Below are 18271 nucleotides of genomic sequence, written 5' to 3' on the forward strand. Positions count from 1 at the left end.
GGCCCTTGAGTTAAGTATGTTTGTGACAAGAAGGATCTTTGCACAGATTCACTAAACATAAATAGAGGATTTTTTCAAAAGAGTAGATAGATTTAGGAGTTGGTTTCACAGTTGGCAGCAATCATTTTCAATTTCTAAAATATATCCTTGCCCACACTTGCTAGTGAAACCACATTGGCACCCAGCTAAAACAGCAGTGTTTAAACATGCTGTGGCTGGCACCATTGAAACAACAACAGAAAGGACTTTAGCCTCTCAAAGCCTCCTGACTGTGCTGTGCAGGGTCTCTTCCAAGATTTCAAATAGATGAACGAATAACGTACCAAGTTGCAATTACCACTGTGAACTTGTCCACTCATATAATGCTATTATCAAGTTACTAGTAGGATATGACTTTTATCATTCACATTCCATTTACTTTGAGATTTGAATTTATATTGTTTGTGCTAACATCTTCTGCATTTGGGAAAAAGCATCAGCCAAGGTTACTGATAATTCTCAGAAGGTATTCTGGGTCATGGGTGAGTGGAACAGAGCTTCTGAAGAAGCTACTTCCCTGGACCTGTGGCTCCAGGGAATATCACAAGGTTAAATTGATTGTTTAACATATGTTGTTTCTTCTTTTCTCGTCTTTTCTTAAGCTAGAAGATAAATCTTGCTGGTTATTATAAAGAAACTGAGGATTAGAGGAGAGGCTCTAGCAACTGACCTCCACTTAACCAACTCACCAGCTTACCTGACACTCACCCTCCCTCTGTACAGGATACTGTCTCCTACCTTCTAGCAGCTGCTAGAAGGTGTGTTCTGCTCTCTGGTGTGTTCAGTACTTCTGCTCCCACTGAGATTTAATTAACCAACTAATTACCTGATCCTGATTATGCTAAATAAGAGAACCCCATCTGCTCTCTTGTAAATTCATAATCCTTTTTTTTATTCTTACTCTGTTTCACTTGCTATGTCAGGGAGAAACCTGTTGGGCCTAGAAAGTGCCACCAACCTTGGAAAGCCCCAGGCTACCAGGAGAAGCAAGATAGTCATTACCCAAGCAGTGTGGCTAATTAGGCTAATTAGCCTAATTGTCAGGCTGAGCCAGTGTTGTAGTCAGGAAGATGGTGCTGGGCATCAGCTCTAAAGGAAGACAGAGGATACAAGTAAGAGTGTTGGTAGGAAGGATGGTAGTTGCAAGAATCCAGAGACAATGGGATGAAGTACCAAAACTGGGTCAAGGCACATGATTTGGAACTAAGCTTATAACTGGGGTGTCTGGTTGGAATGCCCTTTGCAGGGGATGTTCCACGTGGGAAAGGCTGAACAATGTGAGCTAGCACATTGGCCTCAAGGACCCACATTAGGATGCCATTTAGGGTGTGCTTGTCAGGATGTCTCCAATATGCATGTAGGTTGGCCTGAAGCAGCAGGCTGATGGTTTGGTGTTGTGTCCACTGTTTTGGGGTTTAGGCCACAGAAAGTGCCGTAGTGGGGGTATAGTGTTCAGTCCTACCGATGTTCAGAGGAGAGAGAATCTTCAAGAACATGGAGAACAGGAGTCATTGTTTCCAGGGGAGAAAACGGGGCAGGAAAAATGATGATGCAGAGACAAAGAAACCAAAGTTTGGTCCTTCACCTTTGTTAAGGTTTGGATTTCATAATAAACAGGCGTCTAAACACATAACTGAGAAATTGTCCCAGAAAGAAAATCTGCCCAAGGGTCTTAAAAAGGCTTGAGTTAAAACCCCATAGATGAGTCCCCAGAGAGATAAGAGAGCTGGGAGTGCCCCTGGATAGAGCATCAAGCAGAGGCCAGAAGGAATCCAGCCCAAGGATAGTCCCTTCCTCTTGAGCCTCCCCAGGTGAGGTAGGGACAATTAAAAGATCGGAATTGCATGGTAATTACAGCTTCTGTATAATTAAAAATTTTTTTTGTGGTAGGAGTACTAACTAAAAGTTGGGATGGCTGTATTAGTTCCATGATTTTGTGGTGCCTCATAGTTCTGATACAGGAGACTATACTAGAAAAATCAGTTTCTTAGAACTAAATATCTAGGGAGTGTAAAGAAGAAAAGAGAGGCACCAATATAAGTCCAATATCCCCTTCTGAACAAATTCTGCACTTAGCCACTAGCAAATCATTCTCATTTGTATTTCTCTAACTGAAGTTAAACATTAGATAATAGAGATATCTAACAGAGCTTAGATAATAAAGCTTTATCAAAATCACTAATTTCTCAAGTAGATAGTAGGGTGTGAGTTTCTACCTGCCTGTGACTTCTACCCTTTAGCTTTTAACATAGTTGTCTGAATATGAGCTAGGTGAAATTTTACTGATGATAATTTCACACTAGGGACCTAGGCTCAAACAATGCTTTTTCCCTACTGTAAACTGTAAAAAAGCGTAATTTAAGTCAATGATTAGCTTTTTCAACAGAAATAGGAACAAAGTTATTTATTTATTATTTTATTAACTGTTCTTTGCCTTGGGTGCTAATGAGTTCTAATGGTTTTCCTGGTGGCAGAGAAAATATGAAAAATTCCCTTTAGACTTATCCATTAAGACTATAATTAAAATATTTTGAAGACTTGTGTCTACAGATGATTCTGGCCCTCTGCAGTTAGTCTGTTATCAGCCATATTGTTTTGCAAACTGTGCGTTTCTACTTTCTTATCACCTTATCTCATATTATCCTACCAAAGAGTAACCATGGGGACTGTTAGGAATTTATGTTTTACTTTCCAGTCCCTGACTGGGCTAATGGAATTCTTCTTGGGGAGAGAACCATAAAGGAAAACACCCAATCTTTCTCAACAGAATAGAAAGCAAGTCCTGAGGCTTGCAAGGGTGACTCACTATAGAAAAGGGCAGTTAACAGGAGTGGGAATGGGAGAAACTGGAGGGAAGGATCAAGCAGGCATAGAGGAGGAATGGACATGCTTTCCTTGCCCAGATGGAGGGTATGGTGTGGAAGAGCACCAGACATGTAGGTGAAGAAAGAAGGTACTGAGCGAGGTCCTAGGCTGGAAATGAAGCTCAGAAATAAACAGTTGCAGAGGCTGATGCAGATGCTGGTGCCTTGGCAGGATGTGAAAATCCTCGGCCCTCTCTGATGTGGAGTGATACTCAGGCAAGGGTGACTGTTTTGTAGGCAAAATACAGGCTTAATGCTTGCTCTTTGGGTTTTCTGGTCATTAAACCTCCTTCCACAGTGCTGTGTTAGTTCCTGGGCTGACCAAGTAGCAATGCTTTGGTAGATAAAGCTCCACCCATGGTTTTGAGGGAGGAGGAGTGGTTTCAGCTCCTGAGGCTTAATGGCTTTCTGGGAACTGGGGCTTCATCAAATACTCCGCTAATTTCTTCTGAGTCTTTCACATGACCTTTCCAAGGGCATGATTTTAACTAAACAAGAGACTAAAGCTAATTGGGCTGTTTTAAAGTAATTACTCTGCAGTATCACTAAGGTTTATCTGGCCATTATGTCATGCATACAACATGGCTAGTTGAGTGGCAGCTCACAGCTCTGAGAAACGGAAGGGGGACTGTGTCTTCAGCGAGGCCACTTTACGAGCTCAGACCACCCAGACTTTCAAGCACACAGAGAATTAAAATATTTAGGGCAGATTTTGACACAGTGAATCATGTTCAAGCATCACAATCTTACTTGTGTTTATACAGACCAAAGACCTCCTTTTTACTCCATTTCCCCCCTATTTCCTAAAATGCATCATTAAAATGACAGACCTTGGCTTAGCTTGAAACCAAGGCTAGACCTTTAGAATCTTTGATTTTCAATCAGAGTTGAATAAAGCATTTTTAACTTCCACTTAATGTAAACATGAGGTTTTGCCTCTGCTCAAACCAGATTTACCCTCCTTTTCAAAAGCCTTTATAGATTAACTCTCACTACCCCTATCCAGAAATAGTAAACATGTGGGAGTCTTAGAACGTCGTGTCCTGTTGTACTTGTGCATACAGATTTACAAGGCTTTTTACACAAACTGAGATTCGTCTTATTAGAATGTCAGCTCCTTAAGGGACTGGAGCCTTTTCTTTCCTTTGTGTCTACACTGAAAGTTATCTTAATGAAGAAGGAGGGGTAAGTGGGAAAAGAAGGTGGCAAATGAGTATGACGCTCCGGGTCTTTGACAGCTTTTATTGCTCTTCTCCTGCTCCTTAGACAGATAAAGATCAGCTTTCCCAAGTTCCCTCCCCTTCCACACTTCATGAGGCTGGAGACTATCAGGGAACAGAGGAAATCAGAATTTCAAGATGGGGGGTGTAAGTTGGTTAGAATAGGCTTCCAGTTCTTCCCCACTGTACCCAACCCTGGCTGTATTTATTTTTTCATCAAGACTCAGAAGCTGCTTTATGGATTTTATAACTCACTGTCTCAGTAGAAAATTTCCCTGAATGAAAAGTATTCAAACAAACTTTTGAACAGGCTCCCATTCTGTCTCCATTTTCCAGATAGGCATTAAGCAGTGAGAAGAAAAATGACTCAACAGAAACTTGTCTTAGTCTTCTTTTCCTTGTCCCTCAGTTGGTGATATGGGACATATTCTCACCTTTATGAAAAGGAATCTGTTGTTGGGAATTCCCTGGCTGTCCAGTGGTTACAACTCTGTGCTCTCACCGAGGAGGGCCCGGGTTCCATCCCTGGTCGGGGAACTAAAATCCCACAAGCTGCATGGTGCGGCCAAAAAATTTTTTTTCATTTTTAAAAAAAGGAATCCGTTGAGGGTAGGTGTGAATATGTAGGTAAAGTAAGTCCTTGTAGAACCTAGAAAAATGTTAGAAAAATATCATGGAACACTGTAAAAGCAAAATATTCTCATGGCTATAGAATATTAGTTTCCATAAATTGGACAAAAATATTTCACTGAATAAAGTGGGTTGTTTTTAGCTAGATGTCTAGGCATGGACAAAAAACACTGCCATCTAAGAGTATCAATTTATTTCTTCTCTGTATTTCCACATCATTTCCCCAGTTGCTGCCACCAGCGCCCTTAGCACACCTGTATTGAGTTCTGGTTACCTATGTAGGTCTGTCTCACCTACGTAATATTAAGAGCTGGAATCATGTCTGCTCTCTCCTATAGTCTCAGTAGCAGGTAGTCCAGTCTAATATATGCACAGTAGATGCTTGTTAAGGTTTACTGAACTGAAGCAATAACTTCTCTTTAATGAGCCACTTTAATACTGTGGCTCATTAGCTCAGGTGGACAGCATGGTCTGCTCCTGATGCTGGACAATCAGACTTGCTGTTCCAGGCATAGCACAGTGATAATTGTCATCACTGTATATGAAGGACAGCTGATTCATTAACATCTTCTAGAATCCCCTGGGGATAGCTTCAAGTGTATTCTGAAAATCAGGCACAGATATTCTGTCACGTTTACATTTATTTATGCATTTGATAAAATAAGTGCAGAATCAAGAAGCAATAGCTGTGACTCACCTTTGCATACTTTTATCATGTATATGAATTTACTCTTTTCTTTGATTTTTAAAATTAAAATTATTTTTCATTTTTAGGAGTATCACACTTTAATGGTAGAATATTTAGAAAATGTACAATGAAAATAAAGACAAAAGGAATCCTACCTGTAAATATTGTTTAGTTTGTTATATTTTTTTCAAGTCTCTTTATATGCACATGCAATGTTTGGACAATACACACACACACATACACACACACATATTTTGCACCCTGCTCTTTTTACTTAACATATTATCATAAAGATTTTTACATGTCATTAAAAATTTTATACACATCACATTTAGTGATGACCATTGAGTACATGTACCATAATTACTGGCATTTCCTTGTTAATAGACATCGAGAACTTTTCTAATTTTTGGCTGTCATAAATAATGCTGTCACGGAAAATTTTGTGCCTAAAACTTTGTTTGTAGTTTGCTTAATTTTCTGATGATGGATTCTCAGAAGTAAAATTGCTGAGTCAGGTTGCGTGAATATTTTTAGGGCTCTTGATACATATTTCTAAATTGCTTTCCAAAATGTTTGTGCCAAATTTTATTGCTGCTAACCAAAATGTATTCTAAAACTACCATGATATGTAGAGGTTTTGAAAAATCACACTGGACTCTCATTATAAAATTGCAGAGTGCAACTTCATAGGCAAGAACTCTGTCCTGAATCCTTCTAGTAAGGTTCTGTTTCTGAAGCCCATGAGTTAGCTATTTAGTTAATTAATCATCTGCTTTTTTCCCATCCATTGTACTGAATTTAAAAGGGAGGAATTTCCCATGTTGGTTGATAAGTTTATCAAATACTTGAGTTTATAAGAAAAAGGACAGTGAAGCTGTTTGGTCCACTGTACAGCGTTAAGGACATTGCAGTCATATTTTGTTTCTTTCCCTCCAGTCATTGTAGAGATGGTATTAGCTCCCAAATTAAAAGGCTAGAAAAAAAAAATATCCCCTAATAGCATTCCACTTTGAGATCCACTTTGGAAGAACAATCCATCCATACAAATAGTGGTTTTATTTATTGCTGTTATAATCCAATGGAGTCTTAGGCATGGAAAAAGGCCTAGAATGTTTTTCATCCCCAACATTTTTGCCAAGGTAGTTAAGTCCATCTAAGATAAATAGCCATTTCCAAACATTCTCACTGGTGATATTATTCAAGTTCCTTTCAGGAAGATGTCAATGTCCTCATATACAAGATGAAGCTGATGGCTCAGATGAACATTTAGGTTCCTTTCAATGATAATAATATTCTAGACCTTCAACTGTTTTTCTAAAGGGGATATTTCTGGAGGTTTTACAATAGTTTCGAGAGTTAGACATACAGTAGTTGAGAGAGGACAATGCAGTCCAAGTCTGGAAAACACTTGTTTTACTTAGCATCTTGACCATCAAGAACAATGGCATCAGAGGCAGAGTCAAGATGGTGGTGTGGGAAGATGCAGAGTTAGCGTCTCCACAACTAGGGCACCTGCCGGCCACTGGTGGGGAACTCTGATGCCCAAGGAGACAGGAGGAACCCCAAAGTGAACCGGTAGGACGTAGGGGGACTGAGAGGGGAGGAGAAGTGGAGGCCAGACAGGATCGGTGCCCCAGAGGCCGGGGAGATCAGGAGAGGCAGGCGGGAGGTACTCTCCAGGAAGAGCGGGAGAGGAGCGGAGGGCGATCGCCTGGCCCACTCGGGCCGGGAACCCTGTTGAGCTCCCAAGCCAGTACCACCCCCTCCAAAGCCCCATCCAGGCTGTGTGGGTCCTGGGGGCATAGGAGGGAGGCCGGGGAGATCAGGAGAGGCAGGCGGCAGGGGCCATCCAGGAGGAGCGGGAGAGGAGCGGAGGGTGATTGCCCTGCCCACTCGGGCCCAGGGAGCCTGCTGAGCTCCCAGGCCAGTCCCCTGCCCTCCAGGCCCCCCCACCCCCGCCCCCGCTGCATTGGTCTGGGGGCATAGGAAGGAGACCAGGGGGATCAGGAGAGGCAGGTGGGAGGGGCCCTCCCAAACCAGAGGAGCAGGAGAGGAAAGGAGGGCATTTGCCCCACCCACTCAAGCCCAGGAAGCCTGCTGGGCTCCCAGGTGAGGTCCCCTGCCCTCTGAGAGCAGGGGTGGGGGGCACGCCTGGGCCCCTTCTGTTCCTTGAGCCCAAGCCCCACTCCCCACAGCCCCCAGGACCTTTTCCAGCCCTGTGGGTCCTGAGCATTGGCCCCGCCCACTGCCTAAACCTCGCCCTTGCTTAGGCCCCACCCTCCACAGCCAAGGACTATCCTGGCCCCTTTATTTTTTCTTTCTTTTCCCTCCTCCTCTTTTTTACTATTGTGGTACTGATGTACCTTCCAGTTGTTGATTCATCTATATTTTTATTTTTATATTCTTTCTTACATATCTGTTAGTTCCTAGTCCAGTTTTATTTTTTACTTTGTTATTGTTTTTATTTTTTTCACCCCACGTGGCTTGAGGAATCTTGGTTCACGAGCCCGGGGTTGGGCCGAAGCTCCTGCGGTGGGAGCTCTGAGTCTGAGCCACTGGACTAACAGAGAACCTCAGACCCCAGGGAATATTCATCGGAGTGAGGTCTTATGAAGTTCCTCATCTCAGCACCAAGACCCAGCTCTACCCAATAGCCTACAAACTCCAGTGTTGGAAGCCTCAGGCCAACACAATCCCACTCATAAAAAAAAAAAAAAAAAAAAAATGAGATGGCAAAAAAATATGTCACAGATGGAGGAACAAGGTAAAAACCTATAAGACCAAATAAATGAAGAGGAAATAGGCAATCTACCTGAAAAAGAATTCAAAATAATGATAGTAAAGATGATCCAGAATCCCGGAAATAGAATGGAGGCACAGATTGAGAAAATACAAGAAATGTTTAACAAAGATCTAGAAGAACTAAAGAACAAACAACCAGAGATGAACAGCACAATAACTGAAATGAAAAATACACTACAAGGAATCAATAACAATAACTGAGGCAGAGAATGAATAAGTGAGCTGGAACACAAAATGGTGGAAATAACTGCTGAGGAGCAGAATAAAGAAAAAAGAATGACATGAATTGAAGACAATCTCAGAGACCTCTGGGACAACACTAAACACACCAACATTCGAATTATAGGGGTCCCAGAAGAAGAAGAGAAAAAGAAAGGGTCTGAGAAAATATTTGAAGAGCTTATAGTGGAAAACTTCCCTAACATGGGAAAAGAAAAAGTCACCCAAGTCCAGGAAGCACAGAGAGTCCCATACAGGATAAACCCTAGGAAAAACACACCAAAACACATATTAATCAAACTAACAAAAATTAAATTCAAAGAAAAATTATTAAAAACAACAAGGGAAAAACAAAAAATAACAGACAACGGAATCCCCATAAGGTTATCAGCTGATTTTTCAACGGAAACTCTGCAGGCCAGAAGGGATATACTTAAAGTGATGAAAGAGAAAAACCTACAACCAAGATTACTCTACCCAGCAAGGATCTCATTCAGATTCAATGGAGAAGTCAAAAGCTTTTCAGACAAGCAAAAGCTAAGAGAATTCAGCACCACCAAACCAGCTTTACAACAAATGCTAAAGAAACTTCTCTCAGCAGGAAATGCAAGGAAATTAAAAAATACATAGAAACAAATGACAACAAAAACACGAGGACCCAAAATGTATGGGACGCAGAAAAAGCAGTTCCAAGGGGGAAGTTTATAGCAATTCACTCTCACCTCAAGGAACAAGAAAAATCTCAAGGAAACAAACTAACCCTACACTTAAAACAACTAGAGAAAGAAGAACAAAGAAAACCCAAAGTCAGTAGAAGGAAAGAAATCATAAAGATCAGAGCAGAAATAAATGAAATAGAAATGAAGAAAACAATAGCAAAGATCAATAAAACTAAAAGCTGGTTCTTTGAGAAGATAAACAAAATTGATAAACCCTTAGCCAGACTCATCAAGAAAAAAGTGAGAGGGCACAAATCACTAACATTAGAAATGAAAAAGGAGAAATCACAACTGACATTGCAGAAATACAAAGGATTATAAGAGACTACTACCAACAACTATATGCCAATAAAATGGACAACCACAAAGAAATGGACAAATTCTTGGAAAGGTACAATTTTCCAAGACTGAACCAGGAAGAATTAGAAAGTATAAACAGACCTATCACAAGGAATGAAATTTAAACCGTAATTAAAAATCTTTCAACAACCAAAAGTCCAGGACCAGATGGCTTCACAGGCGAATTCTATCAAACATTTAGAGAAGAGCTAACACTGATCCTTCTCAAACTGTTCCAAAAAATTGCAGAGGGAGAAACACTCCCAAATTCATTCTACGAAGCCACCATCACCCTGATACCAAAACCAGAAAAAGATATCACAAAAAAAGAAAATTATGGACCAATATCATTGATGAACATAGATGCAAAAATCCTGAACAAAATACTAGCAAACAGAATCCAACAGCACATTGAAAGGATCATACACCATGATCAAGTGGGATTTCAAGTGGGAATCAGGCTCCCTGACTTCAAACTATACCACAAAGTTCCAGTAATTAAGACAGTATGGTACTGGCACAAAAACGAAATATAGATCAATGGAATAGGATAGAAAGCCCAAAGATAAACCCATGCACCTATGGTCAACTAATCTATGACAAAGGAGGCAAGGATATACAATGGAGAAAATACAGTCTCTTCAATACATGGTGCTGGGAGAACTGGATAGCTACATGTAAAAGAATGAAATTAGAACACTCCCTAACACCATACACAAAAATAAACTCAAAATGGATTAAAGCCCTAAATGTAAAACCAGAAACTATAAAACTCTTAGAGGAAAACATCGGAAGAACATTCTTTAACATAAATCACAGCAAGATCTTTTTTGACCCACCTCCTAGAATAATGGAAATTAAAACAAAACAAAAAAAATGGGACCTAATGAAACTAAAAAGCTTTTGCACAGCAAAGGAAACCATAAACAAGACAAAAAGACAACCCTCAGAATGAGAGAAAATATTTGCAAATGAAACAACAGACAAAGGATTAATATCCAAAATATATAAACAGCTCATGGAGCTCAATATCAAAAAAACAAACAATCCAGTTAAAAAATGGGCGGAAGACCTAAATAGACATTTCACCAAGGAAGACATATGGATGGCCAAGAGGCACATGGAAAGATGTTCAACATCATTAATTATTAGAGAAATGCAAATCAGAGCTATAAGGAGGTATCACCTCATGCCAGTCAGAATGGCCATTATCAAAAAAATCTAGAAACAAATGCTGGAAAGGGTGTGATGAAAAGGGAACCCTCCTGCACTGCTGGTGGTAATGTAAATTGATACAGCCAGTATGGAAAACAGTATGGAAGTTCCTTAAAAAACTAAAAATAGAACTACCATATGACCCAGCAATCCCACTACTGGGCAAATACCCTGAGAAAACCATAATTCAAAAAGAGTCATGTACCAAAATGTTCATTGCAGCACTATTTACAATAGCCAGGACATAGAACCAACCTAAATGTCAAAGCAACAGATGAATGGGTAAAGAAGATGTGGCACATATATACAATGGAATATTACTCAGCCATAAAGTGAAACGAAATTGAGTTATTTGTAATGAGGTGGATGGACCCAGAGTCTGTCATACAGACTAAGTCAGAGAAAAACAAATACCGTATGCTAACATATATATATGGAATCTGAAAAAAAAAATGGTACTAATGAGCCTAGTTGCAGGGCAGGAATAAAGACGTAGACATAGAGAATGGACTTGAGGACATGGGTTGGGAGGGCGAAGCTGGGGCGAGGTGAGAGTAGCATCGACATATATACACTACTGAATGTAAAATAGTTGGCTGGTGGGAAGCAGCTGCATAGCACAGGGAGATTGGCTCGGTGCTTTGCAATGACCTAGAGGGGTGGGATAGGGAGGATGGGAGGGAGGCTCAAGAGGGAGGGGTATGGGGATATGTATATGCATATGGCTGATTTGCTTTGTTGTGCAACAGAAACTAACACAGTATTGTGAAGCAATTATACTCCAGTAAAGATCTATTAAAAAAAAATGGCAAAAAAAAAAATGGCATCTGGGCTCTGAGTTACAGAACAAGTATTCAGTAGAAGAACTGGACTATCTTCTGTGAAATTGGGAATGTTGGTTCATCTCCCCAATCTAGTCAGAGATGGAGGACATCCGTACAAAAGATAAGTGACAGTACAAGGCATACCGTGCTTGGTGGCTGTTTGAATAGGACTGTAAAACCTATGACATATATTTCTATGCACAGTAAAGAGGCAGGTGAGGGCACATGGAGGAGCTCAGTATCAATGGTACCACCAGGGTTGTTGAATAAAAATAAGATAGGACAGTAAAAGCATAGGGTTCTCTAAAGGGAAATGAAGACCCTGAGTTTCCAGCTCTTTCTCTGAAAATGCTGTCTCTAAGGTCATCCTGCACTACCTCCCTTCCCTCAGCCCCACCCCTCCCTGCCCACACTCTTTGCCCCTTTGGAGGTACCATTAAAGACAGAGCACTTGCTTAGAAAGACCAAGAGTGTGATCCCAAAAGATAAATTTTTGTTTTTAAAACTAAGCAAAAAGCCCCACACATAGTAAGTGCCTAATATTGATGTAATCTGGGGAAGAATAACCCAAGGAGCATCATTTATCATGGCTTAAACTCAAACCACAACAAAACTGCCTATCAAAAATGAACATAAGTAAAAGTATGTACAAGAAAAGTCTAGTATTTAAAGTGTCTGGTCTCAGATCCAAAACAATCTGCCTTCTCTTGAGGTTATAAAAATTCCATTAGCTAAAAGAACCAGCTTCCCTCGTTCCAGATGTGGCTCTTTCTTATCTACTAAAGAACACCTCTGTGAACATGATTTGAGGGACAGTCCCTACATTTCCACTCTAGTAGGAATGGTCTGTGTGAGCTAGGAACAGGGCCACTTTAGGGTATTTGTGACCACTGCACAAGCTGACTTTTCACTGGATGATTCTGAAGAGATGCCAAAAGGATTTGATTTGAGTGCGTGTGCTGTAACTGAATGCCAAGGCATAAAGTTCACATGTGATGGATTGGTTCAGGGGTCAATGCCAGCTTCACTGGGTGTGTTACGGATCTTGCAACATGAATGGATTCATGCTGCAAAGTTTGACAGCTGTGGCGCCAGAAGATAAAATTACAAGATCATTTATGAAAGCTGGTCTTGCTGGAAAAACAGGAGAACACATGGCTGGCCAAGATCTTTCAAGGTCAGGCAGGTACTGACAATGGCTTCATCTTGGATGTTCATTCCCCTCCAAAACAGCAGCAGTTAGGCACACTTACAACAGCAAATCAGGCCAACCAGCTCTGGCCATATGCTTGGTTTTCAGGTGCCTTCAGGCCTAGCTTATCAGAAGGCTGATGGCTCATCAGCAAGGCAGCACACCGTGAGAAACAGTGCCTGTGAAGAGGGTGAGGACCTACTATCCATCCACTCTTGGAGAGAGGCGAGCGTTGGCAATGAACTAGCTTGAGACGTGTGTTAGCTAATAAGAGAAATTTGCTAAAGTAAGACTCATCCAAGATTGGCACAGGTTGCCAAGGAAGGCTATTCTGGGACAACGTAAGAAATTTAAATTGAACATGATTTCATAAAGAAAAGATTTAAGTATTTGAGGCTTAAGGAAAAAAACCTTTTCTTCTGGGTAATCTGTGCAGCTATTGTTTTTTTCGGGTTTATGAAGCTATTAATTTCACATTTTCACATGAGTAATTTGGTCTTCTTTTTCTTTTCTTGCTATCAGGCTGTAAAGAAGACTAGTTACATGTGTGTTGGCATCATAAATGTCTTTTTCTGATTAATTTGAAAAGTGCAGAATCCAAAAACCATTATTTCCTCTCTAGATCTGATTATATGGAAATAGGAGGCCTTTGATTTCTGAAAACTTGAATTCTTAGGTTTTCGTGACTGTGATTGGTCAGCTTACTGCATCCTTGCAGTAGCTAACAAAGCCAAGGTCACATGGTCAGTAATACCTCTTCTTGAAGTGAGCAGTTGAATGGCCCTTGCTCTGACTGTGTGTGCAGGGGAAATCATGGCCCCAGGAGGGCCAGACTGGACCCACTTGTGTAGTATCTTAGGCAAGCCTGTGCTTGGCTCCTTTGTCCGCACTGCCCTCACCACCCCAACTTCTGGGCAGCCTCCCGACTTTTCCCAGTCAGCCTGTAGGCTCTTCCCTTACTGATTCTTTAAAGAGGCAGCCTAGGGAAGTCAAAAGAGCAGGGGATTGGGAGCCAGGAGCCAGGGCTCAAGTTCTAGCCTTGGCACTATTTGGTTGTATGGCCATCAATTCTTGATGTGACATCTTAGTTCATTTGTCTGTGAAACAGACATTCTTGATGTGACATCTTAGTTCATTTGTCTGTGAGAGGCTTAACTATGTACTTTCTAAGGAGCTTTAAGTTTAAATTTTCTGTGATCCAGTGCTTCCAAGTTTGTCTGTGTTCATGGACTATAGCCTGCTTCCTTTTCCTCTCCCTCCCACTATTGTAGAACTTACTTAACCAAAGATGGATTTTTGGAGACAGCAAATGAGAAGGTGCGGGGTCTGTGAGGTGTGCTAGAGATGACTAGACATTTAGACATGGAATTAAAGTTTCCACCACCATCACAGCTTAGAGGCAGGGAGGGCTGCTCTGCCCTTTTACATCCATGCCTCATGCTGCCATTTGTGACTTCTTCTCCCCTTCTAGTCTATCCTGAATGTTCATTCTAATTTTATTCCACATGGATAAAAATGTTGAGAGGAGGCCAAGTTCACAGTAGGATTTTAGCCAGCTCTTGAGCATTTCTCAAGTATGACACATATTTCTTCTTAGGCTTGTGGGATAATGTATGATATATTATGCCTAATTCTGTTTTCGGGGGCTTACAATCAAGTTGGGGAGATAAGACAGGTACACATGTATTAGTTTCACCTTCATGTTTCAAACAAAATTATGAGTCACTAAGCCTAGTTTTTTTCAGGTTGATTAAAAAAATCCATAGCAAACTTGGGGAGACCTCTGCTGCCCTTAGGTGGGTTTATTCCTGACTGTGGTTCAGAAGAAATCACTAAAGGCTGGTAGAGATTATGAAGATGATATTGATGCTGATATTGAGTTCTTTTGCTTTTCTTCTGGGAAAAAACAGCTTGCTTCATTCATCAAACATTAAGGTGTACTATATGCCAGACAATTTTTTAGGCCTGAGATATAAAATCTTTAGAGCCAGACACAGACTTGGGTTCAAATCTGGTCATCCTCTTGATTTACGTGAATTTGGCAAGTTTTTCCTCTTCCTAAGCCTTAGGTTTCTCTTCTTCACAGTGGGGGAGAGCATTGCCTCCCTTAAATATTATAAATATTAAATGAGATAAATTATATATATATGCATGCCTAGTACTTGGAAGGCATTCAATAAGTGGTAGCTAGTGTTTAAAAATACAGTCCCCAGCTCCAGGGATCCTAAGTATAGTGGTGGCGACAACATACAGAGCTGTAATCTTATGGAAATCCTGGCCTGTTTTCAGTGGAGCCTCACTGGTCATGCTTGGTGTCAGGTGAATACTGGTCCTTGCTTTTCTGCATCTTTTGTGTCGGGGTCAACACGATGGTTGTTTACTGCCTGTGAACATTTGTAACAGGTTGGCCAATGTCCACAGCAGGGCGTGGTAGCCTTTTCATCATCTTCCCGTTTGACTGCCAGTGGAGAGAAGAGGTGGAGAAGGATTTTTTGGCCTCATTGTGGAATCCTTTTTAATGCACTCATTTTAAGTGGCTATTTCAAGACACTTGCTTTCTTCCAGGAATTCACAAGCTCAACAGATGGGCCAGATAAGAGAAGGTGGCACTTTCTTTTCTTAATGAACTCTCCCAGCACTTGCTGCACCTATTGGTTCTTTCTGCTAGTGCAGACCTCACTCCGCAGGGGGATGCGGTGACAGTCCCGTATAGAGAAGACGGACCTGATGTGGCCTATCGAGTTTTAGGCTAAGTCCTTTACATGCATTATTTAATCTATTTTACTATTGTAGTCCCCACTTTACAAATGAGGAAACTGAGGCCTAGAGAGGAAATAACGTGTCTATGGTCACATAGTTTAGAAGGTGGGGAGCCAGGATTTAATTCCAGGCCTAACTCAGTAAATTCTCACCCCTGGACTCAGTTGGAAAACTTAGAAAACTCATGTACACATGCTTAAATACCTACCTACTTAACATATGCCTAAATCCCAGTCCCACAGATCCTGATTTAATTGGTAGCCTGGGGTAGGGTCCTGGTGTCAGCATTTAAACAAACCTTCTTGTATGATTCTAAAATGCAGCTGGGGTGAGAACCTTTGGCTTAACTCCAAAGTCACACTACACCACGTTTCTACCCAAATAGCAGATTTTCCCCCCATTAAAGTATCAAGAAGTGTTTCCCAAACCATATTTTAGAAACAGGAAGTTTCTGGACAGGTCTGAACTTTTGGGGAATTTTTAATCACTTCCCTTACTCTTGTCAGTGGATAAGCATTTTTATGCTTCCATGGCCCACAGAGCTCAGAAAGAATAGTTATTACAAATTCCAAGGGAAGAAAGAGATCTGAAAAGATCTTGGATCCTCATTTTTTGGCATCTCATTCATCAGTCAGAAATGCTCCCTGGCTGCCCATCATTTCTGGAGGAGATTTTGGCTGACATTCAGCCTCTTCTCACCCACTTTGCTTGGTGATTTCCTCTTGGGTCTCCTGAACTTTGGTTGAATTTCTGTGGCCCATGTGGTTACCGCAGGGAACAGCGTATGGTCCTTAGAGGACAAGAGCTGCAGGCTGTGTCTGGATGGTCTTTTGACTTAGCATGACATGCCCTTGGAAACAGATCCAGTCATTGACACAGTCCCATAGCGTAACTGCCACTCTACTTCCACAGATACTGTAAAACTCGGTTCCAACAAAAATCTCCTGTCAGGGTGTCAGGCCATGGCTCTTAGGAACTAGCCCTTAATGTGTGCAAGGGCAGTCTATACTGGTTATTTATGTCCTTTGCCATTTCTAAGAATTTTTTTTTTCTACATTTAAAAGGAAACTTTTGAAAAGCCAAATGTTTTTAGCTAGAAGGCAATATTTCCAAATCTTTGGAAGATTATTAAGTGAAACACACTCTTGGGGATTAAAGGTAATTTCCAACTGGGTTGGCAAGTTACTGTGGGCATCAATGTATTTTTTAGGAAAACTCTTGAAATTGAAAAAGCAGTATATGTAGTATTTTATTTTTGTTTTTTAAAATTGATGTAAGGATACATAAGACATTACTAAGTTTTTATTACTAGAGAATAGAATGAGGAGGTGTGGGAGATATTTATTTTCACTTTATATTCTCCTATAAAAATAACTACCACAATAGTGACAAGTAATATTTCTTTCTTTGTGCTTGATCATATACTATTTCCCATATTGCATTTATCATTTACTATTCAGAATAACCTTATAAGAACTACTGTTCTAGTTGGGATGCATTCAGCTATAAGGAACACAAGACTGGCTTAAACAACAGAGCTTTATTACCTTAGATTATAAGAAATTCCATGGTAGAATGGCTCCATGGATGATAAACTCAGAAACCTCAAGATCTGGTATTTCAGTCTTTTTGCTCTGCCATTGTCAGCATGGCAGTTGGTCCTTAAGCAAGCTCCCCTCATAGCCCCAAGATGACTGCCTGTCACATCCACAAGTGGCAACATCCTGTCTCTTTCCCAATGTATCTCTTGTTATAAACCTTTCCCAGAAGGGTCGCACTTCCCAAGACAGTACACACAGTTGCTTCACATGCCCACGCCTACACCAACCATCCACTGAGAGGAGAAAGGGACCACCATGGTTGGCTTCATTGCCTTCAAACTTCATTGCCTCCCTGGAGCATATGGAGAAAGAAGGTAGAGAACTTTAAAAAATCAGGGTTGTGAGAGCAGATTTGAGCCAGAGAAAAAACATTTTCAAGCCCCCACCCAGACAGTGCTACCACTGAAAGTATTTATAAGGAATTTGCATTGATATGCATCAAAATTGCCCCAGGCTTCCTTACGGACAGTAGGAATTGTCCCCTCACTCTTGTCGTCAGGATCAGAATTCTGTTACAAATAAGGAAGGGATGGGTTATATTACTAACTGTCTGCTATGCTACTATTATCCAAATGTTTACAGATGAGGAAACTGAGGGTAAGAGAGGTCTGGTAAGTTCCCCAAGGACACATGGTTAAAGCATAGTAGAGCTGAGCCTTGAAATTAGATATGCTTACCCCAATGCCTATCCATGCTTTTCAGTAAAAGGATCTTATTGGCTTTATTCAATGATTCATGTTTCAGGTAGCATCCAATCTAGCAGACAGACAAAAACTCCAAAGAGCTGTACAAAATGAAAGAAGGAAGCAGGAACAAGGAAGTTATACTCGGCAAAAGTGAGTTGGTTATCGCAATGTTACTTTCCTTTAGGGGATAGCAGGGCTCTATCACTCAGAGTACCTAGCTAGTGCTGATCAGGTGATTCCTGATTGACTGGTTTAAGAGTCCATTTCTGGGAGAGCCGAAACTGTAATTAAGTCTTGATTTGGTGATGTGGGGCTTAGCATAAGCAATTCCATTTGGGCCTGTTGTCTTTTTTTTTTTTAACACCATTATGATAGACTGCCTCTATTGTGTGCTATCAAATACTGCCTCTCTCTCAACATGTATTGCTTTACAAATAATTAAAACAATGGGTTTTGTTTTTGTTTTTGTT

General features: G+C 40.9%; 1 protein-coding gene across 1 annotated transcript in view; it reads left to right on the top strand.

Annotated features, from left to right (window-relative positions):
- The window catches only part of ANKRD55 (ankyrin repeat domain 55), a 415656-nt gene that overhangs the window by 31241 nt on the left and 366144 nt on the right, over positions 1-18271 (top strand). Inside the window, exon 2 of the mRNA XM_082457594.1 lies at positions 17860-17951. The gene's annotated coding sequence lies outside the window, so the exon portion shown is untranslated. The remainder of the gene's footprint in view (positions 1-17859; positions 17952-18271) is intronic.

Source organism: Balaenoptera physalus (genome assembly GCF_965194825.1).
Source record: "Balaenoptera physalus genome assembly, chromosome: 3".
Lineage (NCBI taxonomy): Eukaryota > Metazoa > Chordata > Mammalia > Artiodactyla > Balaenopteridae > Balaenoptera > Balaenoptera physalus.